The sequence below is a fragment of the Triticum dicoccoides genome, chromosome 3A (genome assembly GCF_002162155.2).
Source record: "Triticum dicoccoides isolate Atlit2015 ecotype Zavitan chromosome 3A, WEW_v2.0, whole genome shotgun sequence".
In the NCBI taxonomy this organism is placed as follows: Eukaryota; Viridiplantae; Streptophyta; class Magnoliopsida; order Poales; family Poaceae; genus Triticum; species Triticum dicoccoides.
Genome location: NC_041384.1, coordinates 755,525,314 through 755,530,504, shown reverse-complemented (window position 1 = coordinate 755,530,504; position 5,191 = coordinate 755,525,314).

Genomic DNA, 5,191 nt, shown 5'->3' with positions numbered 1-5,191 from the left:
GCAGGTGATTCGCTTTATTTGCCCCTTTGTTTTTGTTGCCATCGGCCGATCGGGATTAAACCCTCCGTCCGCGTGCGTGTGCTTACGATTGATTTGTGTATGAGTGAAGGACATGGATAAGCAGCGGAGGACCCCCCAGGACGAAGAAGATCTGCCGTTCGACGAGGACAATCTACCGTCTTATCTCGTCAAACTTTGGGATGGTCAACGTTTCGACTAGTACGTATGCGTATATCCACCACCGTATCTTATTTTGCAACTGTTTTTTATTCCTTTTCTTGCATCCATGTAGTAAACTTAGTCGACCGCACACCCAATCGAATCGAATCGAATCATAAAACACCAGACCAGACTTTCTATATACACTTGACGGGTAACTTCTTTCTAGTCTCTAGGAAAAACAAAGGACTTAGGAATTTTCAGTTTGCGTCAGCATGGCCTGCCATCTCTTGATTAATTTGCACTAATATGATATAGTTGGTTCGATAACTGCCCCGTCTGAGAGGTCCAACTCACCGACTAAGGGAGCCGGTGAATTAAGCCATCCATGCATGTCCACAAGGGTTTTATTTGAGGCCTCTTATATGTCACAAACGAAACAGTTATACTTTTTTTTGGCTGCCCCGGCTGCTTCAATTTGGATAACTTCTACCTCCTTGGCTGCAAAAATAGCATTAGACATGTAGACATCTTCTAATCATCACAATATCCATTGCATGATGAATCTCAAGTTGGACTGCCAACATATTATATATACACTCACGTGATCACGTCTCTTATCATTTTTGGCTGCTACTGCTTTATTTCATAAGAAAATCTAATCAACATGTCCTCTAATTTGAATTTGCTGAGACGGCTTTCTTTTCATCCGCACCAGTTTTTCAGAACTGAAACAATTCAACTCATGATTAATTGATTATTCGTTTCTCTCTCTTTTTTTTATCTCATACAGTTATGACACAAGGTTGGAGACTTGGGATGACCCCACTCCTAGGGAATTAGAATCTATTACTGTCAAGGATTTTGACGCGGCTATTGCTAAGGCTTGTGAGGAGTATGTTAGGGAAACTGAAGAGGATGATCGCAAGAGCTTTATGAGGGCACTTGAAGTCTATATACCAAGCAAAATAACATGCAGGTCACCACACATATCAGTCAATAATTAGTATTCTAGTTATTCTTCCATGACTATATTACTCTGTTAATGCTACTTCTATATTTTTTAAGAACACACATGTAGTTCACTATTTATCTTAACCAACTCACGTTAATTAGTTTGTCATTGTACGATATTACCAGTCTTGTTGTTTTCAGAATGGACATGCGGTTTACTAAAGTGAATATAGCCACAATAGTGAGTTTTTTTAAATTCTTTTGCAAGTGAGACCACTTATTTAGCCCATTATTCAAGCTAGCTGCAGAACTGAAATGCAATTTACTATTTATCTAAAGTGGGCCTGTAATATTGACATGCATATCTATTATATTGCAGCCTACTGATCTTGAATTTGTGCAAGTGAAAGAAAGAAACATTTTACTTGATGAGGACTCAAAAAGTTATTTGCATTACAACTTCTTAGTGAAAGGACTAGATGGTAAACAGACAATGTTTTTTGCCGAATTGCGCCTTAAGGTCATCGATGAGAAAGATGTTCTTCTCTGCATGCCTTTGGGGGAGGATGACTTCAAACAATCAAAAGAGAATGACAAAGGTATCTTCATATTTTCCTTTAATTTTTTGATGCTACTAATACACTGTGCTCTAGCTATGAAGATCATTTTCTTTTTTTTATTTGCATTGGCCATTTACTAATGTAGTGTCTTTCTTGTTAAGCCTGTTGTACAGGGTGCGAAGATCGAGCTAAAGGTCTCATACATCCCAGTTGTGGTAGCCATTTAGTTGGACATGATGAAGAGCCTGATGAGGATTACAGGTAGTGAGATATTTATCAAAATTACACTTTAGAGCTAGCCCTCCATGGAGCGTATTGACAATTAAAAAAATTATACTTATAAATTTTAGAAAATTCTGGAAAAAAACACATATGCATAGGGATGTAATGTACATGTGTGTAAATTTTTAGAGTAAATAGCATAAAACTACCACTTTTCGGGTTATGGTTCATGAATGTACCGAATTTTTGTTTGTCGCGGATACCTACAACATCAATGGTTTACTCTTTCAAAAAAATCTCAAACGACCACATGATTTAAAATTGATTTGGTTTATGACAAGTCAGACCCGGTTCTAAACAAATCGTTCATTTGAGTGTTTAGTTTTACCATTAACTTACATGTGGCGCCTAAATTTAAGACGACTCTTCCAGTTCCGTTTCTTCTCTCTTCTCCATCCCGATCTCTTTCTATCTCCTCTCCTCTCCTCACGCCATCTCTCTCCCGAGCCGGTGACCCTCGCTTCCCCTCTCAAGTCGGCGAATATCCTCCCCTCCTCAGCATCCCCATGGCCGCTCGCCGGGTGCTGTAGGTGGCGATGAGGAGGCATGGGCACGAAAGGTCAGCAGGGCTGGTCGTGGAAGAGGTGGAGGATGTAGATCTGATAGGGGAGGGAGGGGGCGGCCTCAGGGGAGGCAGGGCTTGGCCGCGGCCTTAGGTGAGGCAGGGCGTGGCGGCGACCGCAGGCGAGGCAAGGCATGTCAGGGCGTGGCGGCGACCGCGGCCTTAGGTGTACCATATTTTAGGTTCTTTTTATACAAATTCACATGTATACGCCATGATTTTATATAACTTTTCCTGTACATTAGCCATGTTTCCTTGATTTTTTTTCAAAATCTATGCAAATATATAGCCGCCATGATTTCGAGAATGTTTTTCCAAAATTTTCCATGTTTTACAAAAAACAATCCAAACCTTTCCATGTGCTAATTATAATTTTTATAAGTTCATTAATTTTTATAGAACAAAATCCCTAAATTTGTCATGTGTTCATGGCGAATTCCTAATTTTTCCATGTACCCATGTCAAATTCCTAAATTTTCCATCTTTATTTTCAAAGAACAAAATTCCTAAATTTGCGATGTGCCCATTACAAATTTACAAAATCATGGCAAAACTCCTCATTTTTCTAAAATCAATTCATGTTGTAGAGAACAACCTAAATTTTCCATGTGCCAGTTACAAATTTCTAAAAGTTGCCATGATTTCATAAAACACAATTCCTCAATTTGCAGGCGTACTTATACAAATTTCAAAAGTTACCATGTTTTCGAGAAACCAAATTTCCAAATTTGCATTGATCCCATAACAAAATTTTGAAACTGGCCACGCGCCTATTTAAATTTTCCAAAATTTGCCATGTCTTAGAGAATGAAATTCCCAATTTTTTCCATGTGACTATGACAACTATTTTTTTCCTAAAGCTGATGTGATTTAGAGAATAATATTTATTTCAAAAGTTGCCACATTTTTTTCTTTTTGCCCGCATCATTTCTTCATGACGTGCGGCAATCCTACATGTATATGGAAAAATTAATTTTTTTGCCATGTTGTCTTTTAAATTTTTTCTATTGCCATTGATATGAACAAACATTTCTAAATTTCTCATGTAGATATGAAATTTTGATAATTAGTGTGGCGACATGTTTTCATGATTGTTCATATACAATAACACATAGGTGTGATGTTATCATGATAGCATGGCAATTTTATTATTTACCATGGCAATTTTTGTTATTCACGGCATGTCAGTTACATCATCAATATCATGGCATCTGCTGTGGGTTTTTTTTGACATATATTTACATATTCTTGCGTTTATCTATTTCTGAATAACGCATGGTGTACGTTGCAATAATTTGTTGACTTTATCATAAAAAAATGTTCTCTTTTGTTTTTTCAGTGAAAAAACAATATTTTGTCGACTTTATCACCAAAAATAATGTTTACAGCCCAAGTTTGCAAGCGTATCCTAATCATGCGCACCAGTCAATTCATCCTTGCGTGCAGATCCTAATCCATCGTGTTGAAAATCATATGAGATTTGAGTGATTTGAGCTAGGGATTTGAGGGAGCATGAAGAAGAGGATTTGGGGAAACTCTGGATCGTTCCACACCGATCCCTTCTCTCTGTACTTATTTATATTTGTTTGTACAATTTACATTTTAGTCCCTAAGAAGTCACCCAATTACAATATTCATACACCAACACTCCCCCTCAAAATGGGGCAAATATATCGTACAGACCCATCTTGCTACAAAACATGGAAAATATTTTTTCTGGGAGTCCTTTGGTAAGAACATCTGCTACTTGACTTGCTGAAGTTACATATGGAAGGCAAACGACTCCCCTATCAAGCTTCTCCTTGATGAAGTGACGATCAATCTCTATGTGCTTGGTCCGATCATGCTGAACAGGGTTATTAGCAATGTCAATAGCAGCTTTGTTGTCACAGTATAGCATCAGAGGCTTGTACCTGTACAACCTCAACTCTGCTAAGAGAATCTGCAACCATAATAACTCACATATGCCATGAGCCATGGATCTAAACTCAGCCTCCGCAGTAGATCAAGCCACTACACTTTGTTTTTTGCTTCACCATGAAACTAGGTTCCCTCCAACAAATGTGCAGTAACCTGACGTTGAGCGCCGATCATCAAGAGAACCTGCCCAATCGGCATCAGTATAGCATTCAACTTGCAGGTCCCCTTGTCTCGTATATAAGAGGCCTTTTCCTGGGCACCCCTTAAGATATCGCAGTATCCTAATCACAGCTTCCATATGAGCTGACTTTGGGTCATTCATATATTGGCTAACTACACTCACAGCAAAGGCAATATCTGGACGGGTTGGATGCAAGGTGGAAGAAGGTTGTGGAGCCGAAGAGTGAAACTTTTAGAAGGATAAGGTGGAAGAAGGATGCATGCTCACCCCGAGGACACCTACCCCCGTCCCTCTACTGAAACCTCTCGACAGTCGCAGGTGATTCGCTTTATTTGCCCCCTTGTTTTTGTTGCCATCGGCCGATCGGGATTAAACCCTCCGTCCGCGTGCATGTGCTTACCATTGATTTGTGTATGAGTGAAGGACATGGGTAAGCAGCGGAGGACCCCCGAGGACGAAGACGATCTGCGGTTAGACGAAGAAGAAGTACCGCTAGACCAAGATGTACCGTCAAACAAAGAAGAAGATGTACCGCCAGACGAAGAAGAAGATGTCCAGCATGCTCACCCCGAG